A 23036-nucleotide genomic window follows, 5' to 3' on the forward strand; every position below is an offset into this window, starting at 1 on the left:
AACGTCATCTTGGTGGACTTTTTCTTTCATGAACATACAGTGTCCTTCCTCATTTCTTTTGATTGGTTTTGGTTTAAAGTGTATTTTATTAGATATTATAATGGCTACAACAGCTTGATTTTAGGTCCATTTGCTTGGAATATCTTTTTTTTAACCCTTTACCCTGAGGCAATGTCTACCCTTGATGTTGAGGTGTGTTTCTTAGATGCAACAGAAGGACGGACTCTGTTTTTGCATCCATTTTGTTAGTCTGTTTCTTTTTTTAAAAACTACTATTCTTTTGATTTTTTTTTTAAAAAAGCTTTTTATTGGTTCTTTGTGAATTTCACATCATGGACCCCAATCCCACTAATTTCCCCTTCCCCTCATACCTGTCCTCTACCTTTGCAAGCTCCCCCCCCTCCAACAAAGAAAAAAAAAACCTTACTGTGAAAAGTGTAGTATGTCACACTATGTCCCAGAGCATACCCTTTGTCCACACCTCTTTACTTGCAAGTGTTTATTGCAATGATTCTTTGTTCTGGTCTGAGGCCTCTGGCTTCAGCTACTCTATCAGTGCTGGATCCTCACTGGGACTCCTCTCAGATATCATGTTGTTGCCCTGTGTCATGGAGACCCTATAGTTTTGGATTTGTAAGACCAGTCCCTTCATGTACTCCAGCAGTTCATCAATGGGGTAAATGTTGGGGTGAGCCAATTCAAGGCCTTGGATCCGGGCCTGAGAGGATATGAGCTGGTCAGCCTACTGGCTCTCTGCTCTCATGCCCTCAGGGCTGGCTCACTAGCAACTCCTGCTATCAGGGCCATCTCTATCCAGCTGGTGAGGGACTTGGCCAGTTCTCCTACTTTTATCACCTGGGGTCCAGCTCTCCTGCCTGCCATAGATGACAGAGGATGAAGGAGGGGCAGGGGCAGGTCTTCTGCTCTCATGCCTTCAGGGCCTCTCATGATGTTCCCAGGTGGCAGCCCACATCCGGAATGTCTGCCTGGCCTTTGGTGGTAATAGATCCCTGCTGTTTCAGGGCCACAGACCCATATATGAACCCTAGTGACAGCACAGGCTAGAGCCCCATCATGGTCCCAGGTGGCATCACTAGCTACTCACATCAGGCTGATCCTCGATACCCTTGAGTCTCCCATTCTGCCTCTCTTCATGTCCCCACATCCTTCTGTTTCTCTTCCTCTTCCATTTCTCCACCACTTACTCCTCTTAGTAGTGCCTGGCGTCTCTGAACGTCTCAGATCATCTCTGGGGTATTCTCATGAGTGCTATGCCCTGCTCATGCATTATGGTACTGGGCAGGGGTCACCTCTGCATAGTCTGATACCTTCCTACCCATGGCCTGCATGGCACTGTACTGGTTGTATTCTTAGGCTACATCCTGGTTTGGACCCCATGATGCCTGTCTGGTGTTCATCTCCAGTTTGCTCCTTGCCCAGGGCCCCAGGGCCCCAGGGCCCAGGTGGGGTTCTTCTAGTCTCTGACTTGCTCCGTGTCCTGACAGCCTACCAGGATCTGCCTGGTGTCAGACAGGTGGTCATCTCAGGCTTGGTCTTTTCAGTGAATATTAGATTACTAATATTCAGATGTTCCTAGATCAGAACACTAAGCATAGACATAGCCGCTCATCTCTGCCACCTACTGACAAACATGTGACATAGCAACCAAACATGCATTGCCTCTAGGGGTGTTTTATTATTGGTGAATTCTCTCTCTCTCTCTCTCTCTCTCTCTCTCTCTCTCTCTCTCTCTCTCTCTGTGTGTGTGTGTTTTACTGGTGAGTTAAGACCATTGATATTGAAAGAGATCAGTGACCAAGGATTGTGGATTCTTGTTATTTTGTTGTTCTTGTTGGTGGTGGTGGTATGTGTGTGTTTCTCTTCTTTGATTTTGCTGGTGTAAGATTATTCCCTGTGTTTTCATGGGAGTAGTTTACCTCTCTAAATTGGAATTTTCCTTTTAGCACCATCTGTAGAGCTGTGTTTATAGATATAGATTACCTAAATTTGTTGTTTTCATGAAGTATTTTATTTTCTCAATATATGGTTATTAAAAGTTTTCCTGGATATCATAGTCTGGAATGACGTCTATGGTGTCTTAGAGTCTGTAGCACATCTGTTCGGACTCTTCTGATTGTTAAAGTACCGTGGAGAAGTCAGGTATAATTTGATAGGTCTGTCTTTATATGTTACTTGGTCCTATTCCCTTTCAGCTTTTAATATTCTCACATTTTTCTTTATGTTTAGTGTTTTGATTATTATGTGCCAAGGGGACTTTCTCTTCTGACCCAATCTATTTGGTGTTCTTTATGTTTATTGTACCTGTATAGGCAACTCCTCCTTTAGGTTAGAGAAAATTTTCTTCTAAGGTTTTGTTGAAAATATTTTCTGGGCCTTTGAACTGAGCTGCTTCCCCTTCCCCTTCCCCTTCCCCTTCCCCTTCCCCTTCCCCTTTCCCCTTCTCCTTCCTCTTCTATACATATTGTTCCTAGGTTTGGCATTTTCATATCATTCCACATTTCCTGGATGTTATGTGTCAGGAGTTTTTTAGATTTAACCTTTTCTTTGACTGATTTACCCACGTCTTCTATGGTGTCTCCAGTGCCTGAGATTCTCTCTTCCATCTCTTGTATTCTATTGGTCAAGCATGCCTCTGCAGTTCCTCTTTACACTCTAAATTTTTCATTTCCAGAATTCCTACAGTTTGGGAACTTATTGGCTTATTGGTTTATTGAGAATGTATTAATTCTATTTGCATTTTCAGGTCTTTTCCTTGTGCTGTTGTGTTCCTCTGTAAGGAATAGATCACTTTCCTCTTTAAGGATCCCTAGCATGTTCATACAGGTAGTTTTAAGTTTTGTTTATTTGTTTTGTTTGTTTGTTTTGTGTTTCATCTATGTTAGAATATCAGGGCTTGCTTGCTAGGCCAGATGGGCTCGAGTGGAGACACATCACCCTGACTGTTACTGGTTATGTTCTTATGCTGGTGTCCAGGCATCTGGGATTGGTGTGATCATAGGTCTAGGAGCTGAGTCCTGGATTTGTCCCTTGGGTGGGTGTTTTGTTCCTTGGTTTCTGTTTCCTTCCTGGGTGTTCCCAAGAGTGTGACAGTTGTATGTTCCCTTGTAGGAAATTTTCTTTGCACTGATAGTTGTGGCTACTGGGGGTTCCAAGTAAAATGTGTTTCAGGGTATTGGGAGCTGAACTTAGGAACGGGGATAGGTAAAAGTCGGAAGAGTTTACAGGATGGAGGAGACCTGCTCATTTTGTCTCTCTGCACCTGGGGGAGACAGTGAAGAGAGGTCAGCCCAGAGGGTCTACTATAGAACTGGGGGTGAGACTTGTGGTTGGGTCTAGCAGAGCAGGAGAGAGGGAAGTCTATAGGCAGCCTACCTACTTCCCTTGTAGGAGTGGCCTGTGGGTCAGCAGGGCGTGCCTGCCAGAGCTGGGGGCTGGGATAAAGCAGCAGGCTGAGGGGAGGAGGTTAGAAGGGGAAGCTCTGTGGGATCCACAGGAGATGTGGGCAGGCGGGAAAGGAGGGCTCAGCAGGTGTTCTGTTGCAGAGCTAGGGATGACACTGGGGGATTGGGTCTGGGGAAACAGAGCAGCAGGCACTCTTAACTGCCGAGCCCTGAGGTCCACATATTTTACAAAAGACAAATTCAATATTCTCCGCGTTAATTCGGCTAGATCTCACTCTTTTATTTATACCATTTATTCACAATGATGTAATCTATATGACTCATCTGTTGAACATACATATTTGAAATTGAACATTCTGGTGATACTTCCCTGTGCACACTTCACTTCAGCATCTTATGAAATTAGAAGCAAAATTTGGTGCTATTTTTGGCAGCATCGTGCCCAATGCTTTGTGAGGAGGTATGAGGTGGAGAGGGCTCCCTGGTTTGAAGTAGGGCCGAGTCCTCTGACTGAGAATCTGGGGATGTCTGGGACTAGGTTGAGTCTTAGAGGTGATGAAGGATTTATGAGTGAAAGGCGGGGCCCACCTAGGCCATCTGCCTTCTCTGCACTCTTTGTCTTCTTGTGAGGTGTCTCACTGGAAAACTCTGATCCTCCTCAGGTGGTGTTCCAAAACTTACTTACCTTGGTCTGCTGTCCTCTCTGTATTATAGCAAGGGTCAGTAAATGTTTGTTTGAGTCCTAGGGTCCCTGATGAGACAGAAGGTCTCAGAGTGTGGGATAAGAGTTTATTTCTTTCAAAATACAAACAACTCTTGAAGACCCTGTCCTAGATGACCAAGACAATGAGCATCCCCAGTGTCTAGTCACCAGGGCTCAACAGGGGGCTTTGTTTTGTTCTGAAACAACAATGAATGACTCTAAGGGAGGAGTCACTGGCTCAGACTCCACCCCCTATGGCCTGGGGTGAGGTGTGTGTGTGTGTGTGTGTGTGTGTGTGTGTGTGCTGGAGTTCGTGCATGTGTGTATGCATGTATGTTATGTGTGCTCCTAGCATGCTTCTTCATTATTCTCCAAGAACTATCCAAAGGTGTCTGCTCTCTGGTCTCTACCATATCTGCGGTGTATCTCTCTATTCAATCAACCCATCTCTAGGTGTGGGTGCTGGGTTGGTGCTGCGGTACCTCAGCGCCAATAGCTGAGAGTTGCAAGCTGGCAACTACAGTAAGGGAGCCATGACAGGCATGTCTTGATTAATTGTCAAGTGAGTTATGCTGACTACCAGTGTGCTCTGGAGGTGCAAAAGAGGAAGGCAGGGAAGGATCTGTGGAGAATGTGGGAATTGAAGAAGGGTTTGGAGCCTGGAAGGATGGTAAGCTATCTGAAAGGAAGCCAGAGAACACACGCACACAGCCTGAGGAAAAGCTTGGAAGGATGCCGCAATGCTCATGGTTAGCTGGCTTTAGGGAAAGAGGCTCCTTGCGAAAGGGATTTTCCCTCACGAGGGGTTGACGTTCAGACATCATTAACATCAGGGGGTAATAGCGGCACCATGACACACAACAGTTATTGAACACAAAATCCTAGCTGAATACTGAGCTGAGCACATGCTAATCACAATCTCAGTTAATCCTCACAAAGCCCCACAGAGCACTGTGCGGCCCTACAGGGGCTTTGGAGATTAAACAAAGGGAATCCCCTAGGGTAAACATGACCTCCTGGGAGCACAGTTTGGGGTGGCTAAGAACATTGCTCAATTGCCCAACTGCACCTGGCAGGGGAAGCCATCATGACATTTCCCAGGTATAAGCTATGGTTCAAGTCCTGCACTGGGGTGTAATGTATGCATTGACTTTCTTTTTTTTTTTTTTTTCTTTCCCATTTTTTTTTTTTTCATTTTATGTGTATTGGTGCGTTGGCTGCATGTATGTCAGGGTACCATGTGTGAACAATGTCTATGAAGACCATTGTATCCCCTAGAACTGGAGTCAGGAAGGTTGTGTGGGGAAACAAACCTTGATCCTCTGGGAAAGCATCCAGTGCTCTCAACCACTGAGCCACCTCTGCAGCCCCTGCCTTAACTTCCATGCTTCTAGCTACCTCACGGGCTATCTCCTGCTCATTCTCCCGTTCTCCACCTCAGCTTTCCGGAGATGACAGAGAAGGAAGTTAGAGATAAATTGTGAAGGGCTTTGAATGCTAAGTATGGATGGGAAGCACAGTTTATTCTGTAGGTCTATGAGATTTCTACCCTGGTCACTCACTGAGTTATAACAGAGACCCCCCACTCCCAGCCCAGGGCAGATGCCCGCCCTCACACCTCCATCATGTAGCCCAGTGTGAACTCACATCCAGCACCTCAGTCTTTCTGTCTGAGTGTCAACTTCTAGGCTCCCTCTTCCTCAGCATCACAGTTAATCCATCTTCTCTGGATTCCCCCCCCCCCCACACACACCCAAGTCTAGCGCCCTCCTCCGTGCAGATGGCAACAATGTTGCTTGTTTGACCCTCAGGATCTGTGGCCACAGTTCATTTATTGAGCACAGCTGGGAGCACCTCCCAAGCAGCCCTTCTGTTCTCTCAGCCCAGCAGGTGTGCCCTCCCTGGACTGTGGCATTTTTTTTGTCCCTGTCCTGGTATTTTTTCCTTGGCAGAGCCTTTGACACTGACACTGGCCACGCCCACTGTGTCCCACCTGCTACTGAATCTTCCTTCGCTTGAACCATCGCTGGGCATCAGATGACCACCGCTGGTTCAGTCATGTCAACTCAGCAGACCTAGGCTATCTTCACTAAGTTACCTGCCCAAGATGGGTCTGGGCACTTTCTGCTTCTGACAGGATTATAGATGTAGTTGGTCCCTCTGTCTGCTTGATGGTAAAGAGCCCTGTCCCATGCCCTTCAGAGGTGCCCTGCCATGTCTGCCCTGGCCTGTTTCCAGAGATCTCCTGAACTCCCCTGTACTTAGCAACCTAAGAGTTAATGTTGAGTGTGCGTGGGAGGCTTCAGACCCTGCTCCAGCTGTAAGAACTCATCCTCATAGGATCTGTTTGTCTCGCCCAGAACCACGAAGGTTGTTCAGTATGGTGACTCATGCTGTGGTTTCTAGACCAGGGAGAGCCCAGCCTCCCCCCATGCCAGGCTCATTAGTGCAGTGGGAGTGTTTTCGTCAGAGGGAAGAGATTCTGCCGGGGTGAAGTGTAGAACCAGCATTACTAGGTGCTCACTCTTTACCAAGCACTAAGTCACCTGTTGCTAGTGACACTATGTCTTACACAAAAGCCCCTGGAAGGTGTCTGGTGATAGCCTGCCCGTTTTGTTCCTTATGAAAGGGAGGTTCTTAGAGCGTGAGAACTCGTCAGAGGATGACAGCCATTAAAACCAGAATTTAGACACAGGTTTGCCTGGCTGCCCATGTATGCCCTGGTCCCTAATGGCTATCGCCACCTCAGCCAGCCCTGCAGCTTCAGACTTCGGAAGGTCCCCTGATCAGTTGGTCCCTTGAGTTCTGAGATCACGTTTGGTTCCAGCTTGCTTCTCAGGAGGCTTTAGAAGGAAGAGTCCCTCTGAGCTCCTCTGAATAATTGCATCCACTTGCAGCTTGTGATCGGAGTAGTCACTTAAAGCAGCGCCCACATGAATTACTCCTTCTCGGGCCTTCCCTCCCCCACCTTTGTGCCTTTCCTGTTCCATCTATCCAGAGGATCCTGAGGTGGGCTTTACTTTCTTGGAGAGGGTTCAAGCTCACCCTGTGACCTGCCTTTACCAGGAGAAACAATGGGAGTGTATTCTGGGACCTTCCAGCTTAGGCCTTTTAGAGGCCTTCTGAGTTTGTTCTCTAAATCTAGTCACTATATGAAGAAGTGTAGACGTTCTACTTCAGGAGACCACCTGGAGAACAGGAGCCAGCTCCATGTTAGTAACTAGCTTCAGACAGGTCATTCAAACCTCTTAGTGTGCCCTGGCTGGGTTAGACATCCCCAGTGACTTCAGTTGGGCAGCAGAATTCAGCCCAGGAAACGCACAGAGTCAGGAGCAAAGCCAGAGAGTTCTGGAGCTACACACAGCTGTGTATACAAGATGTTATCAAGAGTCAAGGCCTGGGCTGGAGAGATGGCTCTGTGGGCAGAGAACTTGCCTTCTAAGCACAAAGACCCGAGTTCAGGCCCCAGCATCTATGTTAATGATGGGCAGGTATGGTGGGCTGCCTCTGCCTCTGATTCCAGAACTCCCCCACTGGCAAGCTAGCTTAGGTACCTGAGTCAGAGAGCTCTAGTTCTGGTTCAAGTGAGAGAGCCTGCCTGCCTCAGTATATAAAGCAAAGAGTGACAGAGGAGGAACTCTAACATCAACCTGGCCTCCACACACATGTAAAGCAAAGAGTGACTGAGGAGGACCTCTAACATCAACCTGGCCTCCACACACATGTAAAGCAAAGANTGACTGAGGAGGACCTCTAACATCAACCTGNCCTCCACACACATGTAAAGCAAAGANNGACTGAGGAGGACCTCTAACATCAACCTGNCCTCCACACACATGTAAANCAAAGAGNGACTGAGGAGGACCTCTAACATCAACCTGGCCTCCACACACATGTAAAACAAAGAGTGACTGAGGAGGACCTCTAACATCAACCTGGCCTCCACACACATGTAAACAAACATGCATGCACCCTAACCCCCACACATACACACATGCATGCATACCCCCTACATACACATATACATACAAAGAAAGAGAGAGAGACACACAGAGAGAGAAAACAAGCAAAATTTATTTATAATTATTCATTGCTCTTTTAGGTCATAGATTGACTTAAGAACAACCCAGAGCCTTGCCTAGTGGCATACTCCTTTAACACCAGCACTGGGGAGGCAGAGGCAGGTGGATTTCTGTGAGTTCAAGGGCAGCCTGATCTACATAAAAGAGACCCTGTCTCAAAAAAAAAATCAAAAGAACAACCCTGTTTCTTGGTTTTTAGATTGAGGGAAAAACAATCTGTGAACAGGAAAAACTTTAAAAATTCAAAGGAAATCAAAGCGAAGTCTTTTTATGATGACGTTATCACCAAACATCAGGCAACATCATGGTCAGAGTAGGCTGCAGGGAAGACAGCAGAAACTGTCTTCCTCATCCAGATGTTTCTTTGGAAGTGTGTGATATTGTACCTTCTTGATTCCACCCAGGGAACACATCTGCAGAGAAACACAGATTGTTCCCTGAGCAAATGCCTTAACGTGAATACGTGCTGACTAAATGCATGTAAGGCAACCGCCTCTCTTCCCTTGCTTGCAAATGCTTGAAACATCAGCCTATGTTAAGTATAAGCAGATATGCAGGCCGCACACACCATAGGACATCTGAAATGAATTAATTAAATTCAGTAAAGAACTACAAGCTCCTGCTATAACATTCTGAGAGACAATCTACATAAATTTGATTTTCAAGTACCAAATAGTGAATCTCTACCTTCTTAGAACCGCTAAACAGTTCTACTTGTTGTCTGGCTCAAATCTCTAGAATACGTTTATCTTAACAAACTCTGCCTAGTAGGCTTTCTGTGTATCTGCTGGGTGAATGAATGAATGAATGAATGAATGAAAAGCTGAGCAAAGATTGCCTAAAAGAAGGCAATTCTGCAGAGCAATGAGGTTCTGAGGGGCAGGGAGGAGCATCCCAAAGCACAATAATCAATCCAGGGATGAGAGGTAGCTAAGCCCTCCTTAGACCCAGGAAGCCCTCCCTGGTTCAGAACCTCCTCAGCTGGAAGGGGAGCTGAGTTGAGATGGTGAATGAGAACTTAGCTAGTGTGGAGTGGTCTCCACTCCTGCTGCGGGACAGGGCAGTGCTGGCCTCTGTCATGGACAGGGGGTGAGATCAGGAGCAGAAAGGGAGGAAAGCATCTGCCAAGTGCCGGGGGACAAAGCACAGAACAGAAGCTCATGTGATCATCACTGAAGCTCATGTGATCGTCACTGAAGCTCATGTGATCGTCACTGAAGCTCATGTGATCGTCACTGAAGCTCATGTGATGGATGCTGACTGGTCCTGTCCCTGTCAAAACTGACCAACCTGAAATTAGGGAAGGAGCCCCTACAAAAGTTCCTTCAAACCCTTCTCCCCCAAAGATAGAGCGACTCGAACTTGCAGGGGGTCTTGCTTCTCTGTGTGCTCGTGTTCCCCCCAACCCCTGTGTATGTGTGTGTGTGTTTCCTCATCTTTAGTAAATCCCCCTTTCACCAGCTGATTCTGTCTGCTATGTGTGAGAATGTCTCCGATGCTACCTGTCATGGTCAAAGGTTTTCTGCCTTTTGAGTCTTTAACCAGCAGAGACAAGGAGCCCTGTAAGTCCCTTAATGGTAACAGTAGTGCCTCCCATCCTGGGGTTGAAAGCAGCTTTGTACCCACCCAGGGTTGTGCAGGTACACGGTGGCACATAAGTGCCAGTCTCATCCTTGCTACAAGAGGGACAAGAGCCATCAGCCTGGGAGTCAGCTTGCCCTCTTTCCTTTCCCAAGGACAGCATAGAAAATTTCTTTTATAGGTAGCAACTGGTTTGGTCCTCATAGCAACCATGCATGACACATGGGATTGATCAATATTGTTATCCCCAGATGAGGGGACAGTTTCAGGTCACTCTGTGACTTAGTGAGGGAGAAGAGAGAGAGAGTCCAGACCTGATGTCCTGCAGATGTTTCCAGCACCAAATTGCCTTTCCCGGGGCTCCTAATAGGCAAGACCAGACCACAGCAGCTTCGGTGTGAGTTGGAGTGAGTGACTGCATTTCCACAAGCCTGCTGATCTCCCAGCTCCAGCCAGGATCTGGGATCAAAGCACCTGTGGTCACATTACTGCATTTCCCCTCTAAAGTAAATCACTGGGGCTGGGGGTGTAGCTCAGGGGCAGAGGAGAACTAAGCATGTGCGAGGCCCTGAGCTAGTTGGCGGTATGAAACAGTGAATCTGAGAGGTAAATACTGAACAGGCAAAGGTTACCTTCTTGCCAGAATTTTGCTATAAAATTTTCATGCCATGTACTTGAGCTGTTTTGATTGAAAGCTGAATTACGGGCCTCAGGGCAAATGCAACATGAGGCTTCTAAGCATCTCCCTGAACTCATAAGCAGTTTCCTCATACTGACCTCTAGGAACTTACCTCAGTGTGAGAGTTGATCATACAGAAAGGAAATGAGAGACCCGGCCCCAGGTCTTCCTGTGGCAGATCTGATGAGGCCAGTGCCTCAGACGACATGCAAGCCGCTTAGTTTCTGTGACTTCCAGTACTGGCTTGACCCCACCTGAACTGGTGAGCTTTTGTATGAGCCAGTCTTCTCATCTCATAGTAGGAAAAACCGAGAGAAAAGCTGGTCCCTGGGAGCTTGCACTTCTTCCTGAAGATGAGAAGTGAGCTGGATAATGTGCGCAAGGCATTTAGTAGTGTCTGATGCACAGTGACTTCTTAGGAGACAGCTGTTCCTTGGTGTTCCGTCCACGTGAGAAGCAACCAAGGAGCTTGGTTGGCCTGCTTCACTGCTGCCATTCAGATGTACCCCCTTTTCTATTCAATTATGTTTTTGATTGTTTAAAATTCCAAATGCTGTGAGCAGGAATCAATCAAGCTTTGTATATTTATTTCACCAGCCTTTGCTGAGTGCAAGGGAAACATTAATGAAACAAATGAGATAATTTGTTTCCGAGAGAGAAGACCGCAGAGACCCAGACAAGTTACAGCGGACAAAGGGGTGCTCTTCCTGTGGATTTAGCTTCTCTGACTTCTTGCTTGCTTTTTCTAATCAACAACAACAACAACAACAACAACAACAACAACATCCCCAACGCCTCTGCCATATTTCCTGTGCAAATTAGACCCCTCAGACATTCTTTGCCTCAAGGAAGGGTTTCTGCAGCTGAGGCAGGAGGGCGTAAGTCTTGACTTTTGAGTTTCAGAATGTATTTGAAAACATAAGACAAGTTTGAAAGAAAGATATTGGATTTTTAAGAGCTTAGGACTTTGAATTCCAAAACCCCTTTCTTTGAAATAGCCTGGATCTAGAGAGTATAAAATTAATCACAAATGTCTCCTCACCCCCTGCCCTGTTCCATAAACGTAAAGATAGTTCCTGGGCTTAGGGGTTGGCATTGGAAGGAATACCACAGAAATAAGAAGGGTCCCGCGACTCTGAGAGAATGGGTGCCAGGGAGGAGGGGCTAGCCAGTTATGTCTGGGACACCCTGGAGCAGAGCATCCGAGGCACTTCGCTTTCTGGAGATATTTGTGACACCGCCTTGGTGCTCAGCATTGGATAAAGGACCGGAGGCGTCTCCTGTGCGCAAGATGGTTTGCTAAGATGCAGCTGCACCATATTGGATTTGGACAGGCAGATTCTAGGACAGCTCGGGACCTTCGTGCATTGCTAACAGAGGAGCAGAGCTGGTGAGCCACATCTCAGCAGGCTAGAACTAAGGGAAGGTGGTTTTTCTTGTGTGTTGTGTATGTTGGACACAGAAATGCTTATTTTTGTGTATAAAGCATCCCAGTCCATTGTGATGTGGTCCCTGATTGGGCAAAGCTGGAAAGGCAGGGAGCTCTAGAAACTTCTGACAGGTCACCTGACCCTGTCTGGGATAGCAGGGCATGTTAGGGAAGGCTTTTGGAGAAAGTGATGCTTGGCTATAAAAGGGGGAAGCAAGGCAGGGCCTTCTGCAAAAGTGATGCTGGCATGTGAATATTCCCCCCGGAAGTGTTAGCTACATGGGGTGTACCATGCGGGGAGGACGGAGAGGTGAGGGAAGGTTAGTTTGCAGAAAAGAGAAATACACTACCATGGAGGTTTTTGAGAACACACCAAAAATAGTAGCATGAGTGTTACAATCACAGACATAAGTGAGTTATCAGCTACAAAGGGGAAACTGGTACTTTCCTTTATCCTTCTCAGCCAACATGTAACGGCCAATTACTAGCTGCTAACTGCTTCGTCTACTCCAGCATCCTGCTTCCTGCTGTTTCACTACTGTAACAACCCTGGGAGATAGGTATTGCTATTTTCTCAATTCCTTAGAATATATATATATATGTGTGTGTGTGTGTGTGTGTGTGTGTGTGTGTGTATGTATGTATATATAGAGACAATTATATATATATATATATATATAATCTCAAAGATATAGTGGGGACAGGTATCTTGTCTGACACCATAGAATCTGATTGTGGGCCAGCAGGACTCAGCTCCTGCCCCTTAGCTACACCCACTCAACCCTGGGGCATTCTGGGAAGCACAAGCAAAGGGTTGGAGAGGCAGCAGGGAGGAGGTGACTAAGCTTGCTCTGATGGTTTCCTTACTTGAGAGACTATTTTGAACACTTTCCTCAGGCCCTGGTGAATTCTTATTTCCTAGGAACAGATCCACATGCCAGTCACTATGAGATGGACTGTACAGCTGAGCTGGACTATCCAGCTCCAAGCATAGCGTATGTTGACACCAATTGTCACAGAGGCTCCTGCTATGTCTTGCCTCAGCATCCCTAGGAAAGCCTTGGGCTGATTCTCCTCTCTGTGTTGAGCTGCTTCAGGAACAATGAAGAAACCCACAAAGGAAGCAAAGACTATGCATGAGTGAGCAGAGGGTGTGAGCAGACCAAGGTCTTTTCTCTGGGCCCAGGGCCCACAGCAAGGGACAGATGGCCCGCTGAGTATATCTGTGTCACAGTGAGAAATCACTTGAGAGAGGTATATTCCAGGACAGCAGGATCCTACCTGACTGCTGAGCTGACAAAGCAGATGAATTTGCCCCAAGAAGGATTATTATCTGCTCTGACCTTGGCACATATAAAAATGACCTCTGAAATGCTATCTGCATGGTCAGATGTACTCTGGAACATCCTTGGGCGGTGTGAACGAGACCAATAAGAGATGGGATGGGTTGGAAGTGGCGAGGATAGGCAACACGTGTTGGAGCTGAAGCATCAAAGAAGATGCTGACTCATGGTCCCATATGGCTGCTTCATCTAGGTATCATGAAGCCTGAAGAGAAAGACTTACAGACATACGAGCAAGAGACCCAAGTTTCTTGCCCTACTACATTATCCCCTAGCTGTGGACACTTTCCCAAGTGACTTCTCCCTTCTGAGTTTCACCTTTGAGGGATGGGTTCTTCACGACCACTGAGGATTGCAACGGAGAATTTATGAACTGGCATGTGTGTACATTGCTCAGTGTTACATCCTGTGTGCTTCGGCCCCTGAAGTTCTCATCAGCTTCAGTTCCCATGATCACAACCACCCCACTATTTCTGCCTCCCATGCTTAGGGCTTATCCTCGCACTCCACTGTGGGTTTGATTAGAGAATCTTGTTGCTAAGCCCTTGTACTGAGCTGCTTTCAGAATCAGTGTGGTGTCCTCCCTGTGGAGGATGGCTGGCTAGGGAACAGGCCCTTGGGGTGTGATATTTCTTGGTCACCTGCAGACAGGCACCGGGAATACTTGACTAGGGAAGAAACATTGAGAGTAATTAGTGAGGTGGCTGGAAAGGGACATTGTTTCAGCACAAGTGACATTACTGGGCACTCCTAGGGGCTTGAGCTATTCATTAGATAATAGGATCTAGTCAAGATTATGATCCTTCAAAGAGCCAGAAGCAGGGTGGTCTGAATGAATTACTTTCTCCGAGTCTGTTTTCCTTGTTATAAAATGGAGGTATCTTAAGCTCCTACCTTTTGGGACTTTGGTGAGGCTGGTACTCAGTATTGCCTAAATGTTCATTAAATGTTGCTTAAAATGACAAGACTGCTTAACGAACATAACTAACTAGGCACCATCTTGAGCAGTTTGTGGCAGTTGCCTCATTTTAGCTTTCAGAAGTGGAAACTGAGGCACACGGAGAGGTCATAACCATGTTCAGTCTCTCACAGCTAGCCAGTGGGTCCGACCAGTGAGGCTGAAGCTGGACTAGCCGTATTCTCAGAATGAGATCCACAGAGGACCCTCCAAAGGGCTGCGGAGGTACAGAAGACCTAGGCCTCAGCCAATATCTGACTAACATTTGCTAGGTGAGAACTTCTCATGGGAAATAGAGCATGCACGTTTGGCACCCCGCCAACCCCTGCACTTTCCTTAGCTGCTGGTGGCTAGGCAGACAGAGCTCGCCTTTAACCGCTTTTCCGAAGCTAGAGCTCCTCTGGGTCTGGAGCCACCTAGAAACCTGAAATCCACAGTGCAGAGCCCACATCGGTTCCAGCCACTGAGCGCCTGCTTGGTTTTGGAGCAAAGCCCACACCTATGCACACCCCATGCCTCCCAGTGCACACTTCATCCTTGGAACGATGCTGCTGTGAGGTGGAATGATGTGAGAATTTCTGCAGGAAGAGCAGTCGCAGGAGGGAAGCATACATTTCTCAAGAACTCTTCTCTGCATGTTGGGGGAGAGCTGGGCTGTAGAGCTGTTGGTTCTTCCAGCTTTCCCGGGAGGCTCAGGAGTAGGTTTGAGTCTAACAGAGTCCCAGGTTGCAGACTCAAGGTTGCAAAAGTCAGGGTTCAGAGGAGGAAAGATGGCCCTTGTAAGTAGCTCCCTGGGGAAGGGAGGCTGCGGATAGTCTCAGGTCCTTGGGAGAAGGGAAAACAATGTGAGTGAGAAGCTAGGTTACTTTGGGCAGTCTTATGGAAATTAGAGGTTAGAATTGTGGGTTTAAAAATAAGATTTATTCTTATTTTTAACTAGGCATATACAAGGGATATATGTGCACATGAATACTGATGTCAGAGAGGCCAGAGACTTGGGATCCCCTGGAACTGGAGTGAGAGGCAGTTGTGAACCACCCTGTGTGGGTGTTGGAAACTTAGGTCTTCTGCAAGAGCATTGTGCTCTCACAACCACAGACCCACATCTCCAGCCCTAGAACTGCATTTTAATAGCTTTGAGTTGGACACACTGCCTTGACTGCATGCTGAGGCAGCTGTGCCAGTTCCCCTGGTTTATTTGGCCATTTCCTGCCCTTCTTGTTCCATTCTTCAGGCATGCAGAAGTATCCCTTCCCATCTCGGGGTCCTTAGCAATGGGGGCCCAACAGACGTTGCACTTGTATTGACCTGAAGGGTGATGACAAACCCATCCTTCACTCACTACTGTCCAGTATCCAGCACTGAAAACTCAATGTTCCCAGAAGCCCAGCATTCCAGACACAGAGGCAGGTGCTGCTTGGAGCTGAACCTCTGATCCTAATCTACTGTTCTTCCTTTGGCACTGACAAGCTTGGGGGAGACTATGTAGTTCTGTAGGTCCAATCCTACCACTGGCCAAAGCCTCTGGGGAGGCTGCTTAAGGCATGTGAAGAGGGTTTTCTTCCTGAACAGGACACTTCACAGAGGCCCATGTCCTAGGAGGGCCTCCCAGCCAGACCAGGCCGATAGCCTCTCTTAAGGCCATTGAGCACATCTCTGGGCAGTTCTCTTCTCTATGAGCTAGAGATCCATAGAATGGCTTTCCCATGAACAAGGGAAGCACACACACACACACACACACACACACACACACACACACACACACACAAGCACACAAGCACACATACATACTAACACGACCAACATCAAAATAACAGGAATTAAAAATCCCTGGTCATTAATATCTCTCAATATTAAAGGACTCAATTCCCCAATAGAAAGACACAGGCTAACAGAATAGACTAGAAAACAGGGTCCATCATTCTGCTGCCTACAAGGAACACACCTCAGCAATAAAGACAGACATTAACCTCAGAGTAAAGGGCTAGAAAAAGTTTTCTAAGCAAATGAACCCAAGAAGCAAGCTGGAGTTGCCATTCTAATATCTAATAAAATAGACTTTCAACCAAAACTAATGAAAAGAGACAGGTAAGGACACTCATCAAAGGAAAAACGTCTACCAAGATGCTATCTCAATTCTGAACATCTATGTCCCAAACACAATAGCACCTACATTTGTAAAAAGAAAACATTGCTGAAGCTTAAATTGCACATCAAAATCCACACATTAATAGTGGGAGACTTCAACACCCTACTCTCACCAACTTACAGGTCATCTAGACAAAAATTAAACAGAAATAATTAAACTAACAGAAATTATGAATCAAATGGACCTAATAGACATCTATAGAATATTTCCCAAACACCAAAGAATATACCTTCTTCTAACCACCTTATGGTTCCTGCTCTAGAACTGACCATACAGTCAGTCACAAAGCAAGCCTGAACAGATACAAGAAAATTGAAATTATGCCTTGTATCTTATAAGACTACCATGGATTAAAACCGGACTTCAACAACAACAGAAACACCAGGAAGTCGACACACTCATGGAAACTGAACAACTCTCTACTCAATGATCTCTAGGTCATGGAAAAGATTAAGAAAGAAACTAAAGACTTTCTAGAATTCAATAAAAATGAAGGCACAATATACCCAAACTTATGGGACACAATGAAAACAGGGTTAATAGGAAAGTTCATAGTGTGCCTTCATAAAGAAACTAGAAAGCTCTCATATCAGCAATGTAAAGGTACACCTGAAGGCTCTGGAAAAAAGAAAGCAAGCACACTAAAGAGGAGTAGAAATCAGGAAATAATAGTAATAAGAAAATCAGGGCTGAAATCAATCAGTTAGAAACAAAGAAAACAGTATAAAGAAACAATGAAACCAAGAGCTGGTTCTTTGAGAAAATCCAGAAGATGGACAAACCCTTAGCAAAACTAACCAAAAGACAGAGAGATACTATACAAATAAACAAAATCAGAAATGAAAAGGGAAGCAGACCACTGAGGAAATTCAAAGAATCATCAGATCGTACTTCAGAAGCCTGTACTCCACAAAATCAGAAAATCTTAATGAAACGGACGATTTTCTAGACAGATACCAATTACCAAAGTTCAATCAAGATCAGGTAAACTATATAAACAGCTCTATAACTCCTAAGGAAATAGAAACAGTCATTAAAAGTCTCCCAACCCCCACCCACCAACAAGGAACAACAACAAAACAACAAGAAAACAAGCCCAGAGCCAAATAGTTATAATATAGAATTCTTCAAAGAAGAGCTAATACCAGTACTCCTCAAACTATGCTACAAAATAGAAACAGAAGGAGCAGTACCCAACCATGGTACCCAAACCACACAAAGAGCTTGTTAGAGCCTGGTGGTGTCCTGCAAACTCAAAAACCTTATGCTAATTCTTCCTGCTAAATCTTATGCTAATTCTGTCCTGAACAGCGATTCTCTACCTTCCTAAAACCCTGACCTTTTAATACAGTTCCTCACGGGTGGTGACCCCCCACCATGAGATTATTTTCTTTGCTACTTTGTAACTATAATTTTGCTACTTTGTACCTGTAATTTTGCTACTGTTATGAATTGCCATGTAAAGATAATACAGGATATCTGGTATGCCAATCCTGTGAAAGCATCATTCAACCCTTAAAGGGTTGAATTCAACCCACAGCTTGGGAACCACTGCCCTAGAATGACAGGGAGGTTCCAAATTCATTTTCTTTTGGGTCTACAACATGGGTAATTTCTGCTCCTGGACTTAGACCTTTCAGCATCCAGTGAAACTGGAGGACTCCTTTACAGAGTCATGATTTCATAAGATCAAAATAAAAGATACAAGGCTTACTGGGGGCCAATTATATTCACTAAGAGAACATGCAATTAAAAGTTTTCATCATAGATATATGCATCTTCCCTCAGGTCTGTATGTAGACTTATCCTGGTACCAATGCCATGACACCATTAATTTATTTGTGGACAACTGTCTACACTGTAGATGAAGTGTGTACTCTCCCCTTTTTTGTTTAAGATTATTATGTCATCACAATTACACCCCCCATTCTCCTTCAAGTTTATGGCCTCTTTTTTATTAATTATTCCTGCATATTTATAGGTATTAGTGTGTATGTGTGTGTGTATGCACATATCTCTCTCTCTCTCTCTCTCTCTCTCTCTCTCTCTCTCTCTCTATATATATATATATATATATATAACCTGTAGAATCCATATAATGTTACTTGGGCTGACCATTTGGCACTAGACAACCAACTGGTGTGCTCCTCCTTGGGGAGGACCACCCCTCCTGCTCCCAACTTTACTCAGTTGCCTGTAGTTCTTTGTGTAGTATTGAGATCTCATGGGATATTTTTTCCCCCATACACTTTGATGTGTTCCTTGGTGTCTGTCTTAGTTAGGGTTTTACTGCTGTGAACAGACACCATGATCAACGCAACTCTTCTAAGGACAACATTTCATTGGGGCTGCCTTACAGGTCTGGAGGTTGAGTCTATTATCATCAAGGCAGGAGCAAAGTAGCATCCAGGCAAACAGGATGCTGAGAGTTCTCCATTTCGTTCCGAAGGCAAACGGGAAGACTGCTTCCAGGCAGCTAGGACAAGGTTCTTAAAGCCCATGCTCACAGTGACACACTTCCTCCAACAAGGCCACACTTCCTCCAACAAAGCCACACCTCCTCATACTGCCACTCCCAGGGCCAAACATATTCAAACCACAACCCTGTCATCCTTGCTCAGCTCACGTTTGGGCAGTCATGTTGGTGAGACTATACAGGTACAGCTTCTGATGTCTCTGGGAGACGCAGTCTCAGAGCAAACCCTCGACATGGAATGCATGCTTAAATTCATAACGGTCTTAATGACAGTGGCCATGTCTTACGTTTCCTCATCTGAGTTCCCAGCTCTGAGTCCTATCCGGCCTCCAGGAGGTCAGTGATATGCTGTGGATAGAGCAACCCTCTGTACACCAACACTGAAGTCCGGAAACCTTACTCACCACACCCCTCACCAGAGGCTCTGAGTCAGGTCTTCTGGTGGGAAAACCACGGCACTTAAGGCCATGCAGAGAGGGATGCGCTTCAGATGGCTTCAGGAGCCACGGCACCAGCAGATGTACCCAGCAGCAAAGACCAAGGGGTCCCAGCTGGGCAGTGGTGACCCAACATCCCCTTACTGTGAGTCATACCACAACTCTCTTTCGCTCTCCCAGGAGCTGTGTGTTTCTAATCTGTTCACTAAATCTTCCTCTGCTCAGGCACCTAGAGTGGCTTCTGCCCTTTGGGTTGAGTTATGACTTGGTCCCCACCCTGTCATTTGCTTTAATTCTGACTGATGCTGGGCTAGTGAATGGAGCTGTTGTCTGTGTGTGATGTGCAGCTCGACAGCTTTCTGTGGAAACTTGAAGTACAGCTCATAGAAGGATGTTCTAGGATGTGTATCTGCATTAGGATGGCTTCCTTTACATCCCCCCCCCCGTGTATATGTGCATGTTCATGTGGGTGTGCATCCATGTGTGCACGGCCTTGAGTGACAATCCTCAGACGATTTCCCCTTTGTTGCTGAGACAGGGTCTCTTGGTGCCCTGCAGTGGCCAAGTAGGTTATGGTGACTGGCCAGTCTCTGAGGGCCGAGTCCCAGGCTCTGAGGGCCGAGTCCCAGGCTCTCATGCAGCAAAACTGTGATGCTTTTCCTGTTCCTTAGCCCCTTTTCTCCAAACCATCTCTTTCCTCTCTTCTTTTCCTTTCTTTTCTCTCCTTCTCCCTCCCTCTCTCCTTCCGTTCTTTTCTTCTTTATTTATTTTAAGCAGACTCTGCTATGTGATCCAGGCTGTCATTGAACTTCTGATCTGTTACCACATCCTCCTAAGTGTTAGGATTAGAGGAATGTATCACCACACCTGATTTAAGGCATCATCTCAAAGAAGGGGAACTTTCTACCTAAAATTAATATGGGTGTATGATCTGGTTTGAAGTGTTCCCTGGATACAACTAAGTAGTGTTATTTTTTTATTTATGAAGACAGTTTAAATGTAACGAACAACATCATTATAAGAAACAGTTAAAACCACATTTCCTAATGCTGCTCAGTAGCTTTTGGTAATCTCTCTCTCTCTCTCTCTCTCTCTCTCTCTCTCTCTCTCTCTCTCTCTCTCTGTGTGTGTGTGTGTGTGTGTTCATGACACTAAATTTTCAAGTCTCCTTAGAGATGTCACTGTGGGTGCCCTCCTTATCCTGTTCCAGTGTTAAAAAAGGATCCTGACTCTCAAGGGCACTGTCTTCATCTTACCTGAAGAAGAGAATTTTCCACCAGACTGCAGAAACCATGAAATGCCCAAGACACATTCTTTAGATAATCTTACAGATTTCCCAAGCCTTGTGGGGGCAAAATATTTGTTACCAAGCAAGACAGTAAACTGCTGGAATTTTTCAAACAGAGTGAAGTCTGATAGGGACACAAAGCAGAAACGACCCTCCATCATATCGGCTGACTGTATACATCCTGATTTATTGAAAGGGAAAGAGAGTCAGAGTGGGAAGGACTTACGGATAGGAGCAGCCACTAACAGTGGACTCACGCATCCTGGCCTGATTAAAGCCTCCTGTCTAACAAGTGGGGTCCCAGGACTCTTCCTACTGAGTGACACCCATCTTGATGCACAGGCGACGCCCCACTCCAGCAATGCAGTGGCAATTCAGAGCGTGAGTCCACCTGGGGAGTCAGAAGGGAACAATAAGGTATTATTAACAGCAGCTTAGTGTTTCCACACGCCATTCCTGCGTAGGGTCCATTCAGCCCTGTGAGGAAGATTCTAACTGGTGTCTCCATTTTTCAGATGTTGAGACTGGGGAACACTACAAGCCCTAGAGCTTACAGTCAAGGCAATGTGGGGTGTCCCTGCGGCCGGCTTCTTTCCTCTGCTCTCCCTTCCTGCTCTTTGGGTTTTGATCTCAAATGGTTTTATTCGGTCTTCCTACCTCAGCCAGTGTGCTAACGCAGCTCCTCGAAGATTTGAGTGACCGCAGCTGAGTTTTCTTTTTGAAGCATAGACTATGTTTCCAACCGACTGCTTCAGAAATCTGTTTAGTGAGCAGCACGGGTGAGGGGAGGAGGCCGTGGGAGATGTCATTTGGCATGGAATTCCTCTGGATAGCATCTCGAGCAAGTCCCACATCTCTGCTTGTTTGTTTGCTTGTTTGTTTGTTTCTAAGTAAGACTTGTCTTTGCTTGCTCCCTGTGACAAACTCTGGCCTTCACACATGCTCACCTCTTTTATGGGATGCACTTCCATCCTGGTAGCCGTGAGTCCGTCAGGCTGAGAGGCCTCACTCTGGACCCGGCTCATTCTCAGTGTGCTCTGATTATGAGAGGAGGCTTAGGTTTGGCAGTTTAAGGATGAGTGGGCCTATGGCATGGGCTCACCACCAGTGTCCTCGCCAACTCAACCACATACAGCCATCAGCTACTCACTGAGAGGCAGGCAGAGCTTGGGAGTGAAATGGCACAAAAGCGAGTATCGCACAGCCTCGTTTGCTGTGAGTTATTTGTGAAAGAGCTGGACACCTTGATTTAATTTTTCTTGTCTGTTCCTTCAAGGTTAAAAGTGGTACTGTCCCAAGGCAATTTAAAAACCTTGTAAGCATGTCACAAACAAGAGAGGATAGCACCCCAGGCTCCACGGTGATAGACCTGCCACAAGTAATGACACTTGTTCCTGACTTTCCTGAAGTGACTTGAGTGGTTTATCACCCAGATGCCAGAGTGTGAGCAAGAGATGGGACAAGAGGAACAAAGAAAGGGACAAGAAAGAAAGCAGTGCCAATCTGCCCAAGTGGCCTGATATGGGAACTAGCCAGTGTAGCACAGCAGCATACTGAATTCCCAAAGGCCTTCACGTCCACTTGCATTAGAGCAGGTCCTTCCAGTAGAATCCCACCGCCACCAAGCCACCCCCAGGGACACCGTCCACATTCACAGTTTCGTGATTCTGATCCCTCTGACAACTGTTGTGGATAATTTGTATGGACAAAGCATTCGTACGAGGTGAGGATCGCAGCGGAGGACTTTCAGACATTGTGTCTCTTGTCTCCGCTGCCAGCCTGACATGCCTCTAACCTCAACACGCATGTGTTTCGGTGCAGTGGGAAATTCTCATCCCATAGCTTAAAATCAGATCAAGCACAATGCGGCAAGACGGTGGGTCAGAACAGGGGCTGGGGTCCTGGAATGGATTTAGAGGCAACTCATCTCAGACAGGAACACCATCTCAGATGAGATGTGACTTTTCATTAAGCCTTGCATTTTAGCTAACTGAAAGTAAAATAAGTTAGCTTTAAAAACCCATTAGCTTAGGTTTTCGAAGCCAAAGGAACCTGGCAAAAGGAGATGCTTGGAAGAGAGCTGCATCCGACAGTGTTTAGCCCAAGAGGCAGTCTGGGGATAATTAGGAAAACAAGTGAGGTGCACTACCCTGAGCACCCACATGGGTGGCCAGAGGTAACTGTGCTAATTACTCAATCACTCCATATGTGCCTGCTTGTCCCAACAGATAGTATCTTAGAGGTTCTGCCGGTCAGGAATCCCACAACTTGGAGGGCTCTCGTAATCTTCAGTGGCTCTGGCTTGGGATCTCTCCAGTCATACTATTAGCCAGGTCTAGAGTCTCTGAAGATGGGTTAGCTCAAGGTTTGTTTTTTGAGCTCACTCACGTGGCTAAGGAGACTCTCCCGTTCCTTACCTGTGGCCTCACAATGGAGCTATTCACGATCGGGTTCTCCCCACTGAGTGAAGTTGCCTTTCATAACTCTTA

General features: G+C 46.3%; 1 non-coding gene across 1 annotated transcript; it reads right to left on the reverse strand.

Annotated features, from left to right (window-relative positions):
• Nucleotides 1–1564: 1564 nt before the first annotated feature.
• Nucleotides 1565–1693, reverse strand: LOC115065627. Its single transcript, XR_003845402.1, has one exon. It is a non-coding gene; the product is annotated as a small nucleolar RNA SNORA17 (small nucleolar RNA).
• Between the last annotated feature and the right edge of the window lie 21343 nt (nt 1694–23036).

The sequence above is a fragment of the Mus pahari genome, chromosome 16 (assembly GCF_900095145.1).
Source record: "Mus pahari chromosome 16, PAHARI_EIJ_v1.1, whole genome shotgun sequence".
Classification (NCBI taxonomy): domain Eukaryota; kingdom Metazoa; phylum Chordata; class Mammalia; order Rodentia; family Muridae; genus Mus; species Mus pahari.